The 22472-nt window shown below is 37.0% G+C and overlaps 17 non-coding genes across 17 annotated transcripts; all 17 read left to right on the forward strand.

Moving 5' to 3' along the window:
* The first annotated feature begins 1173 nt into the window (after window positions 1–1173).
* On the forward strand, window positions 1174–1245 carry TRNAR-CCU (transfer RNA arginine (anticodon CCU)). Its single transcript has one exon. It is a non-coding gene; the product is annotated as a tRNA-Arg (tRNA).
* Window positions 1246–4017: 2772 nt separating this feature from the next.
* On the forward strand, window positions 4018–4089 carry TRNAG-CCC (transfer RNA glycine (anticodon CCC)). The gene has a single exon. It is a non-coding gene; the product is annotated as a tRNA-Gly (tRNA).
* Window positions 4090–5437: 1348 nt separating this feature from the next.
* On the forward strand, window positions 5438–5509 carry TRNAG-CCC (transfer RNA glycine (anticodon CCC)). Its single transcript has one exon. It is a non-coding gene; the product is annotated as a tRNA-Gly (tRNA).
* Window positions 5510–7025: 1516 nt separating this feature from the next.
* Window positions 7026–7097, forward strand: TRNAA-UGC (transfer RNA alanine (anticodon UGC)). Its single transcript has one exon. It is a non-coding gene; the product is annotated as a tRNA-Ala (tRNA).
* A 1106-nt stretch (window positions 7098–8203) lies between these two features.
* Window positions 8204–8275, forward strand: TRNAG-UCC (transfer RNA glycine (anticodon UCC)). The gene has a single exon. It is a non-coding gene; the product is annotated as a tRNA-Gly (tRNA).
* A 1008-nt stretch (window positions 8276–9283) lies between these two features.
* TRNAR-UCU (transfer RNA arginine (anticodon UCU)) lies at window positions 9284–9355 on the forward strand. Its single transcript has one exon. It is a non-coding gene; the product is annotated as a tRNA-Arg (tRNA).
* A 4194-nt stretch (window positions 9356–13549) lies between these two features.
* Window positions 13550–13621, forward strand: TRNAG-UCC (transfer RNA glycine (anticodon UCC)). Its single transcript has one exon. It is a non-coding gene; the product is annotated as a tRNA-Gly (tRNA).
* Window positions 13622–14461: 840 nt separating this feature from the next.
* Window positions 14462–14533, forward strand: TRNAG-CCC (transfer RNA glycine (anticodon CCC)). Its single transcript has one exon. It is a non-coding gene; the product is annotated as a tRNA-Gly (tRNA).
* A 1351-nt stretch (window positions 14534–15884) lies between these two features.
* TRNAG-CCC (transfer RNA glycine (anticodon CCC)) lies at window positions 15885–15956 on the forward strand. The gene has a single exon. It is a non-coding gene; the product is annotated as a tRNA-Gly (tRNA).
* Window positions 15957–16052: 96 nt separating this feature from the next.
* On the forward strand, window positions 16053–16124 carry TRNAG-UCC (transfer RNA glycine (anticodon UCC)). Its single transcript has one exon. It is a non-coding gene; the product is annotated as a tRNA-Gly (tRNA).
* A 1183-nt stretch (window positions 16125–17307) lies between these two features.
* TRNAG-CCC (transfer RNA glycine (anticodon CCC)) lies at window positions 17308–17379 on the forward strand. Its single transcript has one exon. It is a non-coding gene; the product is annotated as a tRNA-Gly (tRNA).
* Window positions 17380–18731: 1352 nt separating this feature from the next.
* On the forward strand, window positions 18732–18803 carry TRNAG-CCC (transfer RNA glycine (anticodon CCC)). The gene has a single exon. It is a non-coding gene; the product is annotated as a tRNA-Gly (tRNA).
* Window positions 18804–18899: 96 nt separating this feature from the next.
* Window positions 18900–18971, forward strand: TRNAG-UCC (transfer RNA glycine (anticodon UCC)). Its single transcript has one exon. It is a non-coding gene; the product is annotated as a tRNA-Gly (tRNA).
* A 1153-nt stretch (window positions 18972–20124) lies between these two features.
* On the forward strand, window positions 20125–20196 carry TRNAG-CCC (transfer RNA glycine (anticodon CCC)). Its single transcript has one exon. It is a non-coding gene; the product is annotated as a tRNA-Gly (tRNA).
* Window positions 20197–20292: 96 nt separating this feature from the next.
* On the forward strand, window positions 20293–20364 carry TRNAG-UCC (transfer RNA glycine (anticodon UCC)). The gene has a single exon. It is a non-coding gene; the product is annotated as a tRNA-Gly (tRNA).
* Window positions 20365–21546: 1182 nt separating this feature from the next.
* Window positions 21547–21618, forward strand: TRNAG-CCC (transfer RNA glycine (anticodon CCC)). The gene has a single exon. It is a non-coding gene; the product is annotated as a tRNA-Gly (tRNA).
* Window positions 21619–21714: 96 nt separating this feature from the next.
* TRNAG-UCC (transfer RNA glycine (anticodon UCC)) lies at window positions 21715–21786 on the forward strand. Its single transcript has one exon. It is a non-coding gene; the product is annotated as a tRNA-Gly (tRNA).
* The last annotated feature ends 686 nt before the right edge of the window (window positions 21787–22472 follow it).

Here is a 22472-nt window from a genome sequence, read left to right on the forward strand (position 1 = left end):
GTGTGCTTTTTTTTCAGGCACGTTATAATTTTTACTAACAATTTTGTAGGGTTAGTGCAGAAAATGTGAAAAAAATGCTGGGTACCTTAAGCATTTTTGGTATAGTGGTGAGCAAACCTGCCTTCCAAGCAGTTGACCTGCGATTGATTCCTGGTCAAGGCAATACTTATGTGGGGTTTTTTTTCCTGGCACGTCTTACTTTTTACTAATAATTTTGTATTGTTAGTGCAGAAAATGTAAGAAAAAAACATGGTTTCTGTAAGTGTTGGTGGTATAGTGGTGAGCATAGCTGACCTCCAAGCAGTTGACCCGGGTTCGTTTCCCGGCCAACGCATGAATTGTTTTTCACATTTGGTGATGCTTTTAGTCTGTTTTAATTTTTCGTGTTAAGGCTCATGCTTTTCTTTCTTCTTAGAGTTTAGCAACCACGAAAATGAGAAAAAAATTGAAGAGAATATTTCTTAGATTTTTTTCAACTGTCTCATCTAACTGATCTTCTGCTCTTCAGTTGTTGATTAAACACTTTGTAGGGTTAGTCTCCAATATGAAAGCAATGTCAGGGTTGGCATTGGTGTTATGCTGGTGGGTGTAGTTGCTTTTAAAACAATAGGCCATAGTTTAATTCTTGAAGAACTCATTGTTTTTTTGCATTTGGTGGTGTTTGGAATCTTTTTCACTTTCTGTGCTAAGGCTTATGCTTTTATTTCTTTCTTGGTAACACTTTAGCTACCTTAGTGGGCAGAAAGCAAAGCTAATTGAGAGAATTTGTAGGCAGAGGTGGAAAAGCTACATAACTGATTCCAAAAACTCCTCTGTCTATAGAGTTAGTGTTAAAAATGCCAAAAATGGCAGAGGTCTTTAGGGGGAATTTGGTGCTGCTGTTGACTCTTTGTAATCTGTTTGAGCTAAGGCTCATAGTGTACTTTCTTTCTTGGTAAGAGTTTAGTTACCTTATTGGCAAAAAAGTGAAAATAATTGAGAGAAATGTAAGAATTGGTGTAAAAGCTACATAGCTGATTCACAAGAATTCATCTTTGAGTTCTGGACAATGCTTTGCCTTGTTTTTAAACTTTTTAGTAATTGGCTCTTTCAAAACATTTTCAGTCCTCCTTTTTTAAGTAAAACTTTAGCAGATTTAACAGACAAAATCCCAAACCAGTCAAGTGGGTTCATGCATTGGTGGTATAGTGGTGAGTATAGCTGCTTCCTAAGCAGTTGACCCGGGTTCGATTCCCGGCCAATGCAATACTCATGTAGTTTTATTTCTGGCATATCATACATTTTACAAACTATTTTGTAATGTTAGTGCAGAAAATGTATAAAAAAAATCTGATCCTGTAAGCATTGGTGGTATAGAGGTGAGCATAGCTGCCTTCCAAGCTGTTGACACAGGTTCAATTCCTGGCCAATGCAAAACATGGGTGTGTTTTTTTTTCAGGCACGTCATACTTTTTACTAACAATTTTGTAGGGTTAGTGCAGAAAATGTGAAAAAAATCCTGGGTACCTTAAGCATTTTTGGTATATTGGTGAGCAAACCTGCCTTCCAAGCAGTTGACCTGCGATTGATTCCTGGTCAATGCAATACTTATGTGGGGGTTTTTTTCCTGGCACGTCTTACTTTTTACTAATAATTTCGTATTGTTAGTGCAGAAAATGTAAGAAAAAAACATGGCTTCTGTAAGTGTTGGTGGTATAGTGGTGAGCATAGCTGCCTTCCAAGCAGTTGACTCGGGTTCGATTCCCTGCCAACGCATGAATTGTTTTTCACATTTGGTGATGCTTTTAGTCTGTTTTAATTTTTTGTGTTAAGGCTCATGCTCTTCTTTATTCTTAGAGTTTAGCAACCACGAAAATGAGAAAAAAATTGAAGAGAATATTTCTTAGCTTTTTTTCAACTGTCTCATCTAACTGATCTTCTGCTCTTCAGTTGTTGATTAAACACTTTGTAGGGTTAGTCTCCAATAAGAAAGCAATGTCAGGGTTGGCATTGGTGTTATGCTGGTGGGTGTAGTTGCTTTTAAAACAATAGGCCATAGTTTAATTCTTGAAGAACTCATTGTTTTTTTTGCATTTGGTGGTGTTTGGACTCTTTTTCACTTTCTGTGCTAAGGCTTATGCTTTTATTTCTTTCTTGGTAACACTTTAGCTACCTTAGTTGGCAAAAAGCAAAGCTAATTGAGAGAATTTGTAGGCAGAGGTGGAAAAGCTACATAACTGATTCCAAAAACTCCTCTGTCTTTAGAGTTAGTGTTAAAACTGCCAAAAATGGCAGAGGTCTTTAGGGGAAATTTGGTGCTGCTGTTGACTCTTTGTAATCTGTTTGAGCTAAGGCTCATAGTGTACTTTCTTTCTTGGTAAGAGTTTAGTTACCTTATTGGCAAAAAAGTGAAAATAATTGAGAGAAATGTAAGAATTGGTGGAAAAGCTACATAGCTGATTCACAAGAATTCATCTTTGAGTTTTGGACAATGCTTTGCCTTGTTTTTAAACTTTTTAGTAATTGGCTCTTTCAAGACATATTCAGTCCTCCTTTTTTAAGTAAAACTTTAGCAGATTTAACAGCCAAAATCCCAAACCAGTCAAGTGGGTTCATGCATTGGTGGTATAGTGGTGAGCATAGCTGCTTCCCAAGCAGTTGACCCGGGTTCGATTTCCAGCCAATGCAATACTTTTGTAGCTTTATTTCTGGCATATCATACATTTTACAAACTATTTTGTAATGTTAGTGCAGAAAATGTAAAAAAAAAAGCTGACCCTGTAAGCATTGATGGTATAGTGGTGAGCATAGCTGCCTTCCAAGCAGTTGACTCGGGTTCAATTCCCGGCCAATACCAAACATTGGTGTTTTCTTTTTTCGGTCACGCCATACTTTTTACTAACAAATTTGTAGGGTTAGTGCAGAAAATGTGAAAAAAATGCTGGGTACGTTAAGCATTTTTGGTATAGTGGTGAGCAAACCTGCCTTCCAAGCAGTTGACCTGCGATTGATTCCTGGTCAATGCAATACTTATGTGGGTTTTTTTTTCCTGGCACGTCTTACTTTTTACTAATAATTTCGTATTGTTAGTGCAGAAAATGTAAGAAAAAAACATGGTTTCTGTAAGTGCTGGTGGTATAGTGGTGAGAATCGCTGCTTTCCAAGTAGTTCACCCGAGTTCGATTCTCAGCCAACGCATGAATTGTTTTTCACATTTGGTGATGTTTTTAGTCTGTTTTAATTTTTCGTGTTAAGTCTCAGGCTCTTCTTTCTTCTTAGAGTTTAGCAACCACGAAAATGAGAAAAAAATTGAAGAGAATATTTCTTAGCTTTTTTTCAACTGTCTCATCTAACTGATCTTCTGCTCTTCAGTTGTTGATTAAACACTTTGTAGGGTTAGTCTCCAATATGAAAGCAATGTCAGGGTTGGCATTGGTGTTATGCTGGTGGGTGTAGTTGCTTTTAAAACAATAGGCCATAGTTTAATTCTTGAAGAACTCATTGTTTTTTTGCATTTGGTGGTGTTTGGACTCTTTTTCACTTTCTGTGCTAAGGCTTATGCTTTTATATCTTTCTTGTTAACAATTTAGCTTCCTTAGTTGGCAAAAAGCAAAGCTAATCGAGAGAATTTGTAGGCAGAGGTGGAAAAGCTACATAACTGATTCCAAAAACTCCTCTGTCTTTAGAGTTAGTGTTAAAAATGCCAAAAATGGCAGAGGTCTTTAGGGGGAATTTGTTGCTGGTGCTGACTCTTTGTAATCTTTTTGAGCTAAGGCTCATAGTGTACTTTCTTTCTTGGTAAGAGTTTAGTTACCTTATTGGCAAAAAAGTGAAAATAATTGAGAGAATTGTAAGAATTGGTGGAAAAGCTCCATAGCTGATTCACAAGAAATCATCTTTGAGTTTTGGACAATGCTTTGCCTTGTTTTTAAACTTTTTAGTAATTGGCTCTTTCAAGACATATTCAGTCCTCCTTTTTTTAAGTAAAACTTTAGCAGATTTAACAGCCATAATCCCAAACCAGTCAAGTTGGTTCTTGCATTGGTAGTATAGTGGTGAGCATAGCTGCTTCCCAAGCAGTTGACCTGGGTTCGATTCCCGGCCAATGCAATACTTATGTAGTTTTATTTCTGGCATATCATACATTTTACAAACTATTTTGTAATGTTAGTGCAGAAAATGTAAAAAAAAAGCTGATCCTGTAAGCATTGGTGGTATAGTGGTGAGCATAGCTGCCTTCCAAGCAGTTGACCAGGGTTCGCTTCCTGGCCAATGCAAAATATGGGTGTGTTTTTTTTTCAGGCACGTCATAATTTTTACTAACAATTTTGTAGGGTTAGTGCAGAAAATGTGAAAAAACTGCTGGGTACCTTAAGCATTTTTGGTATAGTGGTGAGCAAACCTGCCTTCCAAGCAGTTGACCTGCGATTAATTCCTGGTCAATGCAATACTTATGTGGGGTTTTTTTTCCTGGCAAGTCTTACTTTTTACTAATAATTTTGTATTGTTAGTGCAGAAAATGTAAGAAAAAAACATGGCCTCTGTAAGTGTTGGTGGTATAGTGGTGAGCATATCTGCCGTCCAAGCAGTTGACCCGGGTTCGATTCCCGGCCAACACATGAATTGTTATTCACATTTGGTGATGCTTTTAGTCTGTTTTAATTTTTCGTGTTAAGGTTCATGCTCTTCTTTCTTCTTAGAGTTTAGCAACCACGAAAATGAGAAAAAAATTGAAGAGAATATTTCTTAGATTTTTTTCATCTGTCTCATCTAACTGATCTTCTGCTCTTCAGTTGTTGATTAAATACTTTGTAGGGTTAGTCTCCAATACGAAAGCAATGTCAGGGTTGGCATTGGTGTCATGCTGGTGGGTGTAGTTGCTTTTAAAACAATAGGCCATAGTTTAATTCTTGAAGAACTCATTGTTTTTTTGCATTTGGTGATGTTTGGAATCTTTTTCACTTTCTGTGCTAAGGCTTATGCTTTTATTTCTTTCTTGGTAACACTTTAGCTACCTTAGTGGGCAGAAAGCAAAGCTAATTGAGAGAATTTGTAGGCAGAGGTGGAAAAGCTACATAACTGATTCCAAAAACTCCTCTGTCTTTAGAGTTAGTGTTAAAAATGCCAAAAATGGCAGAGGTCTTTAGGGGGAATTTGGTGCTGCTGTTGACTCTTTGTAATCTGTTTGAGCTAAGGCTCATAGTGTACTTTCTTTCTTGGTAAGAGTTTAGTTACCTTATTGGCAAAAAAGTGAAAATAATTGAGAGAAATGTAAGAATTGGTGGAAAAGCTACATAGCTGATTCACAAGAATTCAACTTTGAGTTTTGGACAATGCTTTGCCTTGTTTTTAAACTTTTTAGTAATTGGCTCTTTCAAGACATATTCAGTCCTTATTTTTTAAGTAAAACTTTAGCAGATTTAACAGCCATAATCCCAAACCAGTCAAGTTGGTTCTTGCATTGGTAGTATAGTGGTGAGCATAGCTGCTTCCCAAGCAGTTGACCTGGGTTCGATTCCCGGCCAATGCAATACTTATGTAGTTTTATTTCTGGCATATCATACATTTTACAAACTATTTTGTAATGTTAGTGCAGAAAATGTAAAAAAAAAGCTGATCCTGTAAGCATTGGTGGTATAGTGGTGAGCATAGCTGCCTTCCAAGCAGTTGACCAGGGTTCGCTTCCTGGCCAATGCAAAATATGGGTGTGTTTTTTTTTCAGGCACGTCATAATTTTTACTAACAATTTTGTAGGGTTAGTGCAGAAAATGTGAAAAAACTGCTGGGTACCTTAAGCATTTTTGGTATAGTGGTGAGCAAACCTGCCTTCCAAGCAGTTGACCTGCGATTAATTCCTGGTCAATGCAATACTTATGTGGGGTTTTTTTTCCTGGCAAGTCTTACTTTTTACTAATAATTTTGTATTGTTAGTGCAGAAAATGTAAGAAAAAAACATGGCCTCTGTAAGTGTTGGTGGTATAGTGGTGAGCATATCTGCCGTCCAAGCAGTTGACCCGGGTTCGATTCCCGGCCAACACATGAATTGTTATTCACATTTGGTGATGCTTTTAGTCTGTTTTAATTTTTCGTGTTAAGGTTCATGCTCTTCTTTCTTCTTAGAGTTTAGCAACCACGAAAATGAGAAAAAAATTGAAGAGAATATTTCTTAGATTTTTTTCATCTGTCTCATCTAACTGATCTTCTGCTCTTCAGTTGTTGATTAAATACTTTGTAGGGTTAGTCTCCAATACGAAAGCAATGTCAGGGTTGGCATTGGTGTCATGCTGGTGGGTGTAGTTGCTTTTAAAACAATAGGCCATAGTTTAATTCTTGAAGAACTCATTGTTTTTTTGCATTTGGTGATGTTTGGAATCTTTTTCACTTTCTGTGCTAAGGCTTATGCTTTTATTTCTTTCTTGGTAACACTTTAGCTACCTTAGTGGGCAGAAAGCAAAGCTAATTGAGAGAATTTGTAGGCAGAGGTGGAAAAGCTACATAACTGATTCCAAAAACTCCTCTGTCTTTAGAGTTAGTGTTAAAAATGCCAAAAATGGCAGAGGTCTTTAGGGGGAATTTGGTGCTGCTGTTGACTCTTTGTAATCTGTTTGAGCTAAGGCTCATAGTGTACTTTCTTTCTTGGTAAGAGTTTAGTTACCTTATTGGCAAAAAAGTGAAAATAATTGAGAGAAATGTAAGAATTGGTGGAAAAGCTACATAGCTGATTCACAAGAATTCAACTTTGAGTTTTGGACAATGCTTTGCCTTGTTTTTAAACTTTTTAGTAATTGGCTCTTTCAAGACATATTCAGTCCTTATTTTTTAAGTAAAACTTTAGCAGATTTAACAGCCAAAATCCCAAACCAGTCAAGTGGGTTCGTGCATTGGTGGTATAGTGGTGAGCATAGCTGCTTCCCAAGCAGTTGACCCGGGTTCGATTTCCAGCCAATGCAATACTTATGTAGTTTTATTTCTGGCATATCATACATTTTACAAACTATTTTGTAATGTTAGTGCAGAAAATGTAAAAAAAAAAGCTGACCCTGTAAGCATTGGTGGTATAGTGGTGAGCATAGCTGTCTTGCAAGCAGTTGACCCGGGTTCAATTCCCGGCCAATACAAAACATCGTTTTTTTTTTTTTCAGGCACGTCATACTTTTTACTAACAATTTTGTAGGTTTAGTGCAGAAAATGTGAAAAAAATGCTGGGTACCTTAAGCATTTTTGGTATAGTGGTGAGCAAACCTGCCTTCCAAGCAGTTGACCTGCGATTGATTCTTGGTCAATGCAATACTTATGTGGGTTTTTTTTCCTGGCACGTCTTACTTTTTACTAATAATTTCGTATTGTTAGTGCAGAAAATGTAAGAAAAAAACGTGGCTTCTGTTAGTGTTGGTGGTATAGTGGTGGGAATCGCTGCCTTCCAAGTAGTTGACCCGAGTTTGATTCTCAGCCAACACATGAATTGTTTTTCACATTTGGTGATGCTTTTAGTCTGTTTTAATTTTTCGTGTTAAGGCTCATGCTCTTCTTTCTTCTTAGAGTTTAGCAACCACAAAAATGAGAAAAAAATTGAAGAGAATATTTCTTAGCTTTTTTTCAACTGTCTCATCTAACTGATCTTCTGCTCTTCAGTTGTTGATTAAACACTTTGTAGGGTTAGTCTCCAATATGAAAGCAATGTCAGGGTTAGCATTGGTGTTATGCTGGTGGGTGTAGTTGCTTTTAAAACAATAGGCCATAGTTTAATTCTTGAAGAACTCATTGTTTTTTTGCATTTGGTGGTGTTTGGACTCTTTTTCACTTTCTGTGCTAAGGCTTATGCTTTTATTTCTTTCTTGGTAACACTTTAGCTACCTTAGTTGGCAGAAAGCAAAGCTAATTGAGAGAATTTGTAGGCAGAGGTGGAAAAGCTACATAACTGATTCCAAAAACTCCTCTGTCTTTAGAGTTAGTGTTAAAAATGCCAAAAATGGCAGAGGTCACGCCATACTTTTTACTAACAATTTTGTAGGGTTAGTGCAGAAAATGTGAAAAAAATGCTGGGTACCTTAAGCATTTTTGGTATAGTGGTGAGCAAGCCTGCCCTCCAAGCAGTTGACCTGCGATTAATTCCTGGTCAATGCAATACTTATGTGTGGTTTTTTTTCCTGGCACGTCTTACTTTTTACTAATAATTTTTTATTGTTAGTGCAGAAAATGTAAGAAAAAAACATGGCTTCTGTAAGTGTTGGTGGTATAGTGGTGAGCATAGCTGCCTTCCAAGCAGTTGACCCGGGTTCGATTCCCGGCCAACACATGAATTGTTATTCACATTTGGTGATGCTTTTAGTCTGTTTTAATTTTTCGTGTTAAGGCTCATGCTCTTCTTTCTTCTTAGAGTTTAGCAACCACGAAAATGAGAAAAAAATTGAAGAGAATATTTCTTAGATTTTTTTCATCTGTCTCATCTAACTGATCTTCTGCTCTTCAGTTGTTGATTAAATACTTTGTAGGGTTAGTCTCCAATACGAAAGCAATGTCAGGGTTGGCATTGGTGTCATGCTAGTGGGTGTAGTTGCTTTTAAAACAATAGGCCATAGTTTAATTCTTGAAGAACTCATTGTTTTTTTGCATTTGGTGGTGTTTGGAATGTTTTTCACTTTCTGTGCTAAGGCTTATGCTTTTATTTCTTTCTTGATAACACTTTAGCTACCTTAGTGGGCAGAAAGCAAAGCTAATTGAGAGAATTTGTAGGCAGAGGTGGTAAAGCTACATAACTGATTCCAAAAACTTCTCTGTCTTTAGAGTTAGTGTTAAAAATGCCAAAAATGGCAGAGGTCTTTAGGGGGAATTTGGTGCTGCTGTTGACTCTTTGTAATCTGTTTGAGCTAAGGCTCATAGTGTACTTTCTTTCTTGGTAAGAGTTTAGTTACCTTATTGGCAAAAAAGTGAAAATAATTGAGAGAAATGTAAGAATTGGTGGAAAAGCTACATAGCTGATTCACAAGAATTCAACTTTAAGTTTTGGACAATGCTTTGCCTTGTTTTTAAACTTTTTAGTAATTGGCTCTTTCAAGACATATTCAGTCCTCCTTTTTTAAGTAAAACTTTAGCAGATTTAACAGCCTAAATCCCAAACCAGTCAAGTGGGTTCATGCATTGGTGGTATAGTGGTGAGCATAGCTGCTTCCCAAGCAGTTTACCCAGGTTCGATTTCCAGCCAATGCATTACTTATGTAGTTTTATTTCTGGCATATCATACATTTTACAAACTATTTTGTAATGTTAGTTCAGAAAATGTAAAAAAAAAAAACTGACCCTGTAAGCATTGGTGGTATAGTGGTGAGCATAGCTGTCTTCTGAGCAGTTGACCTGGGTTCGATTCCTGGCCAATGCAAAACATGGGTGTTTTTTTTTTTTCAGGCACGTCATAATTTTTACTAACAATTTTGTAGGGTTAGTGCAGAAAATGTGAAAAAAATGCTGGGTACCTTAATCATTTTTGGTATAGTGGTGAGCAAACCTGCCTTCCAAGCAGTTGACCTGCGATTGATTCCTGGTCAATGCAATACTTATGTGGGTTTTTTTTTCCTGGCACGTCTTACTTTTTACTAATAATTTTTTATTGTTAGTGCAGAAAATGTAAGAAAAAAACATGGCGTCTGTAAGTGTTGGTCTTATAGTGGTGAGCATAGCTGCCTTCCAAGCAGTTGACCCAGGTTCAATTCCTGGACAACTCATGAACTGTTTTTCACATTTGGTGATGCTTTTAGTCTGTTTTAATTTTTCGTGTAAAGGCTCATGCTCTTCTTTTTTCTTAGAGTTTAGCAACCACGAAAATGAGAAAAAAATTGAAGAGAATATTTCTTAGATTTTTTTCAACTGTCTCATCTAACTGATCTTCTGCTCTTCAGTTGTTGATTAAACACTTTGTAGGGTTAGTCTCCAATATGAAAGCAATGTCAGGGTTGGCATTGGTGTTATGCTGGTGGGTGTAGTTGCTTTTAAAACAATAGGCCATAGTTTAATTCTTGAAGAACTCATTGTTTTTTTGCATTTGGTGGTGTTTGGACTCTTTTTCACTTTCTGTGCTAAGGCTTATGCTTTTATTTCTTTCTTGGTAACACTTTAGCTACCTTAGTTGGCAAAAAGCAAAGCTAATTGAGAGAATTTGTAGGCAGAGGTGGAAAAGCTACATAACTGATTCCAAAAACTCCACTGTCTTTAGAGTCAGTGTTAAAAATGCCAAAAATGGCAGAGGTCTTTAGGGGTAATTTGTTGCTGGTGCTGACTCTTTGTAATCTTTTTGAGCTAAGGCTCATAGTGTACTTTCTTTCTTTGTAAGAGTTTAGTTACCTTATTGGCAAAAAAGTGAAAATAATTAAGAGAAATGTAAGAATTGGTTGAAAAGCTACATAGCTGATTCACAAGAATTCATCTTTGAGTTTTGGACAATGCTTTGCCTTGTTTTTAAACTTTTTAGTAATTGGCTCTTTCAAGACATAGTCAGTCCTCCTTTTTTAAGTAAAACTTTAGCAGATTTTTCAGCCAAAATCCCAAACCAGTCAAGTGGGTTCATGCATTGGTGGTATTGTGGTGAGCATAGCTGCTTCCCAAGCAGTTGACCCGGGTTCGATTTCCAGCCAAAGCAATACTTATGTAGTTTTATTTCTGGCATATCATACATTTTACAATTTATTTTGTAATGTTAGTGCAGAAAATGTAAAAAAAAAAGCTGTCCTTGTAAGCATTGGTGGTATAGTGGTGAGCATAGCTGCTTTCCAAGCAGTTGACTCGGGTTCAATTCCCAGCCAACACCCAGCATCGGTGTTTTTTTTTTTCGGTCACGCCATACTTTTTACTAACAATTTTGTAGGGTTAGTGCAGAAAATGTGAAAAAAATGCTGGGTACCTTAAGCATTTTTGGTATAGTGGTGAGCAAACCTGCCTTCCAAGCAGTTGACCTGCGATTAATTCCTGGTCAATGCAATACTTATGTGGGGTTTTTTTTCCTGGCACGTCTTACTTTTTACTAATAATTTCGTATTATTAGTGCAGAAAATGTAAGAAAAAAACACGGCTTCTGTAAGTGTTGGTGGTATAGTGGTGAGCATCGCTGCCTTCCAAGTAGTTTACCCGAGTTTGATTCTCAGCCAACGCATGAATAGTTTTTCACATTTGGTGATGCTTTTAGCCTGTTTTAATTTTTCGTGTTAAGTCTCAGGCTCTTCTTTCTTCTTAGAGTTTAGCAACCACGAAAATGAGAAAAAAATTGAAGAGAATATTTCTTAGCTTTTTTTCAACTGTCTCATCTAACTGATCTTCTGCTCTTCAGTTGTTGATTAAACACTTTGTAGGGTTAGTCTCCAATATGAAAGCAATGTCAGGGTTGGCATTGGTGTTATGCTGGTGGGTGTAGTTGCTTTTAAAACAATAGGCCATAGTTTAATTCTTGAAGAACTCATTGTTTTTTGCATTTGGTGGTGTTTGGACTCTTTTTCACTTTCTGTGCTAAGGCTTATGCTTTTATTTCTTTCTTGGTAACACTTTAGCTACCTTAGTTGGCAAAAAGCAAACTAATTGATAGAATTTGTAGGCAGAGGTGGAAAAGCTACTTAACTGATTCCAAAAACTCTTCTGTCTTTAGAGTTAGTGTTAAAAATGCCAAAAATGACAGAGGTCTTTAGGGGTAATTTGGTGCTGGTTCTGACTCTTTGTAATCTTTTTGAGCTAAGGCTCATAGTGTACTTTCTTTCTTGGTAAGAGTTTAGTTACCTTATTGGCAAAAAAGTGAAAATAATTGAGAGAATTGTAAGAATTGGTGGAAAAGCTCCATAGCTGATTCACAAGAATTCATCTTTGAGTTTTGGACAATGCTTTGCCTTGTTTTTAAACTTTTTAGTAATTGGCTCTTTCAAGACATATTCAGTCCTCATTTTTTTAAGTAAAACTTTAGCACATTTAACAGCCATAATCCCAAACCAGTCAAGTTGGTTCATGCATTGGTGGTATAGTGGTGAGCATAGCTGCTTCCCAAGCAGTTGACTCGTGTTCGATTCCCGGCCAATGCAATACTTATGTAGTTTTATTTCTGGCATACCATACATTTTACAAACTATTTTGCAATGTTAGTGCAGAAAATGTAAAAAAAAAGCTGACCCTTTAAGCATTGGTGGTATAGTGGTGAGCATAGCTGCCTTCCAAGCAGTTAATCCGGGTTCATTTCCCGGCCAATACAAAACATCGGTGTTTTTTTTTTTCAGGTACGTCATACTTTTTACTAACAATTTTGTAGGGTTAGTACAGAAAATGTGAAAAAAATGCTGGGTACCTTAAGCATTTTTGGTATAGTGGTGGGCAAACTTGCCTTCCAAGCAGTTGACCTGCGATTGATTCCTGGTCAATGCAATACTTATGTGGGTTTTTTTTTCCTGGCACGTCTTACTTTTTACTAATAATTTTGTATTGTTAGTGCAGAAAATGTAAGAAAAAAACATGGCTTCTGTAAGTGTTGGTGGTATAGTGGTGAGAATCGCTGCCTTTCAAGTAGTTGACCCGAGTTTGATTCTCAGCCAACGCATGAATTGTTTTTCACATTTGGTGAAGCTTTTAGTCTGTTTTAATTTTTCGTGTTAAGTCTCAGGCTCTTCTTTCTTCTTAGAGTTTAGCAACCACGAAAATGAGAAAATAATTGAAGAGAATATTTCTTAGCTTTTTTTCAACTGTTTCATCTAACTGATCTTCTGCTCTTCAGTTGTTGTTTAAGCACTTTCTAGGGTTAGTCTCCAATATGAAAGCAATGTCAGGGTTGGCATTGGTGTTATGCTGGTGGGTGTAGTTGCTTTTAAAACAATAGGCCATAGTTTAATTCTTGAAGAACTCATTGTTTTTTTGCATTTGGTGGTGTTTGGACTCTTTTTCACTTTCTGTGCTAAGGCTTATGCTTTTATTTCTTTCTTGGTAACACTTTAGCTACCTTAGTTGGCAAAAAGCAAAGCTAATTGAGAAAATTTGTAGGCAGAGGTGGAAAAGCTACATAACTGATTCCAAAAACTCCTCTGTCTTTAGAGTTAGTTTTAAAAATGCCAAAAATGGCAGAGGTCTTTAGGGGGAATTTGGTGCTGGTGCTGACTCTTTGTAATCTTTTTGAGCTAAGGCTCATAGTGTACATTCTTTCTTGGTAAGAGTTTAGTTACCTTATTGGCAAAAAAGTGAAAAAAATTGAGAGAATTGTAAGAATTGGTGGAAAAGCTCCATAGCTGATTCACAAGAATTCATCTTTGAGTTTTGGACAATGCTTTGCATTGTTTTTAAACTTTTTAGTAATTGGCTCTTTCAAGACATATTCAGTCCTCCTTTTTTAAGTAAAACTTTAGCAGATTTAACAGCCATAATCCCAAACCAGTCAAGTTGGTTCGTGCATTGGTGGTATAGTGGTGAGCATAGCTGCTTCCCAAGCAGTTGACTCGGGTTTGATTCCTGGCCAATGCAATACTTATGTGGGTTTTTTTTTCCTGGCACGTCTTACTTTTTACTAATAATTTTGTAATGTTAGTGCAGAAAATGTAAGAAAAAAACATGGCTTCTGTAAGTGTTGGTGGTATAGTGGTGAGCATAGCTGCCTTCCAAGCAGTTGACCTGGGTTCGATTCCCAGCCAATGCATGAATTGTTTTTCACATTTGGTGATGCGTTTAGTCTGTTTAAATTTTTCATGTTAAGGCTCATGCTCTTCTTTCTTCTTAGAGTTTAGCAACCACGAAAATGAGAAAAATATTGAAGAGAATATTTCTTCGATTTTTTTCAACTGTCTCATCTAACTGATCTTCTGCTCTTCAGTTGTTGATTAAATACTTTGTAGGGTTAGTCTCCAATACGAAAGCAATGTCAGGGTTGGCATTGGTGTTATGCTGGTGGGTGTAGTTGCTTTTAAAACAATAGGCCATAGTTTAATTCTTGAAGAACTCATGTTTTTTTTCCATTTGGTGGTGTTTGGAATCTTTTTCACTTTCTGTGCTAAGGCTTATGCTTTTATTTCTTTCTTGGTAACACTTTAGCTACCTTAGTGGGCAGAAAGCAAAGCTAATTGAGAGAATTTGTAGGCAGAGGTGGAAAAGCTACATAACCGATTCCAAAAACTCCTCTGTCTTTAGAGTTAGTGTTAAAAATGCCAAAAATGGCAGAGGTGTTTAGGGGGAATTTGGTGCTGCTGTTGACTCTTTGTAATCTGTTTGAGCTAAGGCTCATAGTGTACTTTCTTTCTTGGTAAGAGTTTAGTTACCTTATTGTCAAAAAAGTGAAACTAATTGAGAGAATTGTAAGAATTGGTGGAAAAGCTCCATAGCTGATTCACAAGAATTCATCTTTGAGTTTTGGACAATGCTTTGCCTTGTTTTTAAACTTTTTAGTAATTTGCTCTTTCAAGACATATTCAGTCCTCCTTTTTCTAAGTAAAACTTTAGCAGATTTAACGGCCATAATCCCAAACCAGTCAAGTTGGTTCATGCATTGGTGGTATAGTGGTGAGCATAGCTGCTTCCCAAGCAGTTGACCCGGGTTCGATTCCCGGCCAATGCAATACTTATGTAGTTTTATTTCTGGCATATCATACATTTTACAAACTATTTTGTAATGTTAGTGCAGAAAATGTAAAAAAAAAAGCTGATCCTGTAAGCATTGGTGGTACAGTGATGAGCATAGCTGTCTTCCAAGCACTTGACCCGGGTTCGATTCCCGGCCAATGCAAAACATGGGTGTGTTTTTTTTTCAGGCACGTCATAATTTTTACTAACAATTTTGTAGGGTTAGTGCAGAAAATGTGAAAAAAATGCTGGGTACCTTAAGCATTTTTGGTATAGTGGTGAGCAAACCTGCCTTCCAAGCAGTTGACCTGCGATTGATTCCTGGTCAATGCAATACTTATGTGGGTTTTTTTTTTCCTGGCACGTCTTACTTTTTACTAATAATTTTGTATTGTTAGTGCAGAAAATGTAAGAAAAAAACATGGCTTCTGTAAGTGTTGATGGTATAGTGGTGAGCATAGCTGCCTTCTAAGCTGTTTACCCAGGTTCGATTCCTGGCCAACGCATGAATTGTTTTTCACATTTGGTGATGCTTTTAGTCTGTTTTAATTTTTCGTGTTAAGGCTCATGCTCTTCTTTCTTCTTAGAGTTTAGCAACCACGAAAATGAGAAAAAAATTGAAGAGAATATTTCTTAGATTTTTTTCAACTGTTTCATCTAACTGATCTTCTGCTCTTCAGTTGTTGGTTAAATACTTTGTAGGGTTAGTCTCCAATACGAAAGCAATGTCAGGGTGGGCATTGGTGTTATGCTGGTGGGTGTAGTTGCTTTTAAAACAATAGGCTATAGTTTAATTCTTGAAGAACTCATTGTTTTTTTGCATTTGGTGGTGTTTGGAATCTTTTTCACTTTCTGTGCTAAGGCTTATGCTTTTATTTCTTTCTTGGTAACACTTTAGCTACCTTAGTGGGCAGAAAGCAAAGCTAATTGAGAGAATTTGTAGGCAGAGGTGGAAAAGCTACATAACTGATTCCAAAAACTCCTCTGTCTTTAGAGTTAGTGTTAAAAATGCCAAAAATGGCAGAGGTGTTTAGGGGGAATTTGGTGCTGCTGTTGACTCTTTGTAATCTGTTTGAGCTAAGGCTCATAGTGTACTTTCTTTCTTGGTAAGAGTTTAGTTACCTTATTGTCAAAAAAGTGAAACTAATTGAGAGAATTGTAAGAATTGGTGGAAAAGCTCCATAGCTGATTCACAAGAATTCATCTTTGAGTTTTGGACAATGCTTTGCCTTGTTTTTAAACTTTTTAGTAATTTGCTCTTTCAAGACATATTCAGTCCTCCTTTTTCTAAGTAAAACTTTAGCAGATTTAACGGCCATAATCCCAAACCAGTCAAGTTGGTTCATGCATTGCTGGTATAGTGGTGAGCATAGCTGCTTCCCAAGCAGTTGACCCGGGTTCGATTCCCGGCCAATGCAATACTTATGTAGTTTTATTTCTGGCATATCATACATTTTACAAACTATTTTGTAATGTTAGTGCAGAAAATGTAAAAAAAAAAGCTGATCCTGTAAGCATTGGTGGTACAGTGATGAGCATAGCTGTCTTCCAAGCAGTTGACCCGGGTTCGATTCCCGGCCAATGCAAAACATGGGTGTGTTTTTTTTTCAGGCACGTCATAATTTTTACTAACAATTTTGTAGGGTTAGTGCAGAAAATGTGAAAAAAATGCTGGGTACCTTAAGCATTTTTGGTATAGTGGTGAGCAAACCTGCCTTCCAAGCAGTTGACCTGCGATTGATTCCTGGTCAATGCAATACTTATGTGGGTTTTTTTTTTCCTGGCACGTCTTACTTTTTACTAATAATTTTGTATTGTTAGTGCAGAAAATGTAAGAAAAAAACATGGCTTCTGTAAGTGTTGGTGGTATAGTGGTGAGCATAGCTGCCTTCCAAGCTGTTGACCCAGGTTCGATTCCTGGCCAACGCATGAATTGTTTTTCACATTTGGTGATGCTTTTAGTCTGTTTTAATTTTTCGTGTTAAGGCTCATGCTCTTCTTTCTTCTTAGAGTTTAGCAACCACGAAAATGAGAAAAAAATTGAAGAGAATATTTCTTAGATTTTTTTCAACTGTTTCATCTAACTGATCTTCTGCTCTTCAGTTGTTGGTTAAATACTTTGTAGGGTTAGTCTCCAATACGAAAGCAATGTCAGGGTGGGCATTGGTGTTATGCTGGTGGGTGTAGTTGCTTTTAAAACAATAGGCTATAGTTTAATTCTTGAAGAACTCATTGTTTTTTTGCATTTGGTGGTGTTTGGAATCTTTTTCACTTTCTGTGCTAAGGCTTATGCTTTTATTTCTTTCTTGGTAACACTTTAGGTACCTTAGTGGGCAGAAAGCAAAGCTAATTGAGAGAATTTGTAGGCAGAGGTGGAAAAGCTACATAACTGATTCCAAAAACTCCTCTGTCTTTAGAGTTAGTGTTAAAAATGCCAAAAATGGCAGCGGTCTTTAGGGGGAATTTGGTGCTGCTGTTGACTCTTTGTAATCTGTTTGAGCTAAGGCTCATAGTGTACTTTCTTTCTTGGTAAGAGTTTAGTTACCTTATTGTCAAAAAAGTGAAACTAATTGAGAGAATTGTAAGAATTGGTGGAAAAGCTCCATAGCTGATTCACAAGAATTCATCTTTGAGTTTTGGACAATGCTTTGCCTTGTTTTTAAACTTTTTAGTAATTGGCTCTTTCAAGACATATTCAGTCCTCCTTTTTCTAAGTAAAACTTTAGCAGATTTAACGGCCATAATCCCAAACCAGTCAAGCTGGTTCATGCATTGGTGGTATAGTGGTGAGCATAGCTGCTTCCCAAGCAGTTGACCCGGGTTCGATTCCCGGCCAATGCAATACTTATGTAGTTTTATTTCTGGCATATCATACATTTTACAAACTATTTTGTAATGTTAGTGCAGAAAATGTAAAAAAAAAAGCTGGTCCTGTAAGCATTGGTGGTATAGTGGTGAGCATAGCTGCCTTCCAAGCAGTTGACCCGGGTTCGATTCCTTGCCAATGCAAAACATGGGTGTGTTTTTTTTTCAGGCACGTCATAATTTTTACTAACAATTTTGTAGGGTTAGTGCAGAAAATGTGAAAAAAATGCTGGGTACCTTAAGCATTTTTGGTATAGTGGTGAGCAAACCTGCCTTCCAAGCAGTTGACCTGCGATTGATTCCTGGTCAATGCAATACTTATGTGGGTTTTTTTTTTCCTGGCACGTCTTACTTTTTACTAATAATTTTGTATTGTTAGTGCAGAAAATGTAAGAAAAAAACATGGCTTCTGTAAGTGTTGGTGGTATAGTGGTGAGCATAACTGCCTTCCAAGCTGTTGACCCAGGTTTGATTCCTGGCCAACGCATGAATTGTTTTTCACATTTGGTGATGCTTTTAGTCTGTTTTAATTTTTCGTGTTAAGGCTCATGCTCTTCTTTCTTCTTAGAGTTTAGCAACCACGAAAATGAGAAAAAAATTGAAGAGAATATTTCTTAGATTTTTTTCAACTGTTTCATCTAACTGATCTTCTGCTCTTCAGTTGTTGATTAAATACTTTGTAGGGTTAGTCTCCAATACGAAAGCAATTTCAGGGTGGGCATTGGTGTTATGCTGGTGGGTGTAGTTGCTTTTAAAACAATAGGCTATAGTTTAATTCTTGAAGAACTCATTGTTTTTTTTGCATTTGGTGGTGTTTGGAATCTTTTTCACTTTCTGTGCTAAGGCTTATGCTTTTATTTCTTTCTTGGTAACACTTTAGCTACCTTAGTGGGCAGAAAGCAAAGCTAATTGAGAGAATTTGTAGGCAGAGGTGGAAAAGCTACATAACTGATTCCAAAAACTCCTCTGTCTTTAGAGTTAGTGTTAAAAATGCCAAAAATGGCAGAGGTCTTTAGGGGGAATTTGGTGCTGCTGTTGACTCTTTGTAATCTGTTTGAGCTAAGGCTCATAGTGTACTTTCTTTCTTGGTAAGAGTTTAGTTACCTTATTGTCAAAAAAGTGAAACTAATTGAGAGAATTGTAAGAATTGGTGGAAAAGCTCCATAGCTGATTCACAAGAATTCATCTTTGAGTTTTGGACAATGCTTTGCCTTGTTTTTAAACTTTTTAGTAATTGGCTCTTTCAAGACATATTCAGTCCTCCTTTTTCTAAGTAAAACTTTAGCAGATTTAACGGCCATAATCCCAAACCAGTCAAGTTGGTTCATGCATTGGTGGTATAGTGGTGAGCATAGCTGCTTCCCAAGCAGTTGACCCGGGTTCGATTCCCGGCCAATGCAATACTTATGTAGTTTTATTTCTGGCATATCATACATTTTACAAACTATTTTGTAATGTTAGTGCAGAAAATGTAAAAAAAAAAGCTGACCCTGTAAGCATTGGTGGTACAGTGATGAGCATAGCTGTCTTCCAAGCAGTTGACCCGGGTTCGATTCCCGGCCAATGCAAAACATGGGTGTGTTTTTTTTTCAGGCACGTCATAATTTTTACTAACAATTTTGTAGGGTTAGTGCAGAAAATGTGAAAAAAATGCTGGGTACCTTAAGCATTTTTGGTATAGTGGTGAGCAAACCTGCCTTCCAAGCAGTTGACCTGCGATTGATTCCTGGTCAATGCAATACTTATGTGGGTTTTTTTTTTCCTGGCACGTCTTACTTTTTACTAATAATTTTGTATTGTTAGTGCAGAAAAGGTAAGAAAAAAACATGGCTTCTGTAAGTGTTGGTGGTATAGTGGTGAGCATAGCTGCCTTCCAAGCTGTTGACCCAGGTTCGATTCCTGGCCGACGCATGAATTGTTTTTCACATTTGGTGATGCTTTTAGTCTGTTTTAATTTTTCGTGTTAAGGCTCATGCTCTTCTTTCTTCTTAGAGTTTAGCAACCACAAAAATGAGAAAAAAATTGAAGAGAATATTTCTTAGATTTTTTTCAACTGTTTCATCTAACTGATCTTCTGCTCTTCAGTTGTTGGTTAAATACTTTGTAGGGTTAGTCTCCAATACGAAAGCAATGTCAGGGTGGGCATTGGTGTTATGCTGGTGGGTGTAGTTGCTTTTAAAACAATAGGCTATAGTTTAATTCTTGAAGAACTCATTGTTTTTTTGCATTTGGTGGTGTTTGGAATCTTTTTCACTTTCTGTGCTAAGGCTTATGCTTTTATTTCTTTCTTGGTAACACTTTAGGTACCTTAGTGGGCAGAAAGCAAAGCTAATTGAGAGAATTTGTAGGCAGAGGTGGAAAAGCTACATAACTGATTCCAAAAATGCCAAAAATGGCAGCGGTCTTTAGGGGGAATTTGGTGCTGCTGTTGACTCTTTGTAATCTGTTTGAGTTAAGGCTCATAGTTTACTTTCTTTCTTGGTAAGAGTTTAGTTACCTTATTGTCAAAAAAGTGAAACTAATTGAGAGAATTGTAAGAATTGGTGGAAAAACTCCATAGCTGATTCACAAGAATTCATCTTTGAGTTTTGGACAATGCTTTGCCTTGTTTTTAAACTTTTTAGTAATTGGCTCTTTCAAGACATATTCAGTCCTCCTTTTTCTAAGTAAAACTTTAGCAGATTTAACGGCCATAATCCCAAACCAGTCAAGCTGGTTCATGCATTGGTGGTATAGTGGTGAGCATAGCTGCTTCCCAAGCAGTTGACCCGGGTTCGATTCCCGGCCAATGCAATACTTATGTAGTTTTATTTCTGGCATATCATACATTTTACAAACTATTTTGTAATGTTAGTGCAGAAAATGTAAAAAAAAAAGCTGATCCTGTAAGCATTGGTGGTATAGTGGTGAGCATAGCTGCCTTCCAAGCAGTTGACCCGGGTTCGATTCCCGGCCAATGCAAAACATGGGTGTGTTTTTTATTCAGGCACGTCATAATTTTCACTAACAATTTTGTAGGGTTAGTGCAGAAAATGTGAAAAAAATGCTGGGTACCTTAAGCATTTTTGGTATAGTGGTGAGCAAACCTGCCTTCCAAGCAGTTGACCTGCGATTGATTCCTGGTCAATGCAATACTTATGTGGGTTTTTTTTTTCCTGGCACGTCTTACTTTTTACTAATAATTTTGTATTGTTAGTGCAGAAAATGTAAGAAAAAAAATGGCTTCTGTAAGTGTTGGTGGTATAGTGGTGAGCATAGCTGCCTTCCAAGCTGTTCACCCAGGTTCGATTCCTGGCCAACGCATGAATTGTTTTTCACATTTGGTGATGCTTTTAGTCTGTTTTAATTTTTCGTTTTAAGGCTCATGCTCTTCTTTCTTCTTAGAGTTTAGCAACCACGAAAATGAGAAAAATATTGAAGAGAATATTTCTTCGATTTTTTTCAACTGTCTCATCTAACTGATCTTCTGCTCTTCAGTTGTTGATTAAATACTTTGTAGGGTTAGTCTCCAATACGAAAGCAATGTCAGGGTTGGCATTGGTGTTATGCTGGTGGGTGTAGTTGCTTTTAAAACAATAGGCCATAGTTTAATTCTTGAAGAACTCATGTTTTTTTTCCATTTGGTGGTGTTTGGAATCTTTTTCACTTTCTGTGCTAAGGCTTATGCTTTTATTTCTTTCTTGGTAACACTTTAGCTACCTTAGTGGGCAGAAAGCAAAGCTAATTGAGAGAATTTGTAGGCAGAGGTGGAAAAGCTACATAACCGATTCCAAAAACTCCTCTGTCTTTAGTGTTAGTGTTAAAAATGCCAAAAATGGCAGAGGTGTTTAGGGGGAATTTGGTGCTGCTGTTGACTCTTTGTAATCTGTTTTGAGCTAAGGCTCATAGTGTACTTTCTTTCTTGGTAAGAGTTTAGTTACCTTATTGCAAAAAAGTGAAACTAATTGAGAGAATTGTAAGAATTGGTGGAAAAGCTCCATAGCTGATTCACAAGAATTCATCTTTGAGTTTTGGACAATGCTTTGCCTTGTTTTTAAACTTTTTAGTAATTGGCTCTTTCAAGACATATTCAGTCCTTCTTTTTCTAAGTAAAACTTTAGCAGATTTAACGGCCATAATCCCAAACCAGTCAAGCTGGTTCATGCATTGGTGGTATAGTGGTGAGCATAGCTGCTTCCCAAGCAGTTGACCCGGGTTCGATACCCGGCCAATGCAATACTTATGTAGTTTTATTTCTGGCATATCATACATTTTACAAACTATTTTGTAATGTTAGTGCAGAAAATGTAAAAAAAAAAGCTGATCCTGTAAGCATTGGTGGTATAGTGGTGAGCATAGCTGCCTTCCAAGCAGTTGACCCGGGTTCGATTCCCAGCCAATGCAAAACATGGGTGTGTTTTTTATTCAGGCACGTCATAATTTTTACTAACAATTTTGTAGGGTTAGTGCAGAAAATGTGAAAAAAATGCTGGGTACCTTAAGCATTTTTGGTATAGTGGTGAGCAAACCTGCCTTCCAAGCAGTTGACCTGCGATTGATTCCTGGTCAATGCAATACTTATGTGGGTTTTTTTTTTCCTGGCACGTCTTACTTTTTACTAATAATTTTGTATTGTTAGTGCAGAAAATGTAAGAAAAAAAATGGCTTCTGTAAGTGTTGGTGGTATAGTGGTGAGCATAGCTGCCTTCCAAGCTGTTCACCCAGGTTCGATTCCTGGCCAACGCATGAATTGTTTTTCACATTTGGTGATGCTTTTAGTCTGTTTTAATTTTTCGTGTTAAGGCTCATGCTCTTCTTTCTTCTTAGAGTTTAGCAACCACGAAAATGAGAAAAATATTGAAGAGAATATTTCTTCGATTTTTTTCAACTGTCTCATCTAACTGATCTTCTGCTCTTCAGTTGTTGATTAAATACTTTGTAGGGTTAGTCTCCAATACGAAAGCAATGTCAGGGTTGGCATTGGTGTTATGCTGGTGGGTGTAGTTGCTTTTAAAACAATAGGCCATAGTTTAATTCTTGAAGAACTCATGTTTTTTTTCCATTTGGTGGTGTTTGGAATCTTTTTCACT

Source organism: Phyllobates terribilis, unplaced genomic scaffold (genome assembly GCF_046119375.1).
Source record: "Phyllobates terribilis strain yellow unplaced genomic scaffold, ASM4611937v1 Scaffold_3__8_contigs__length_932513732, whole genome shotgun sequence".
In the NCBI taxonomy this organism is placed as follows: domain Eukaryota; kingdom Metazoa; phylum Chordata; class Amphibia; order Anura; family Dendrobatidae; genus Phyllobates; species Phyllobates terribilis.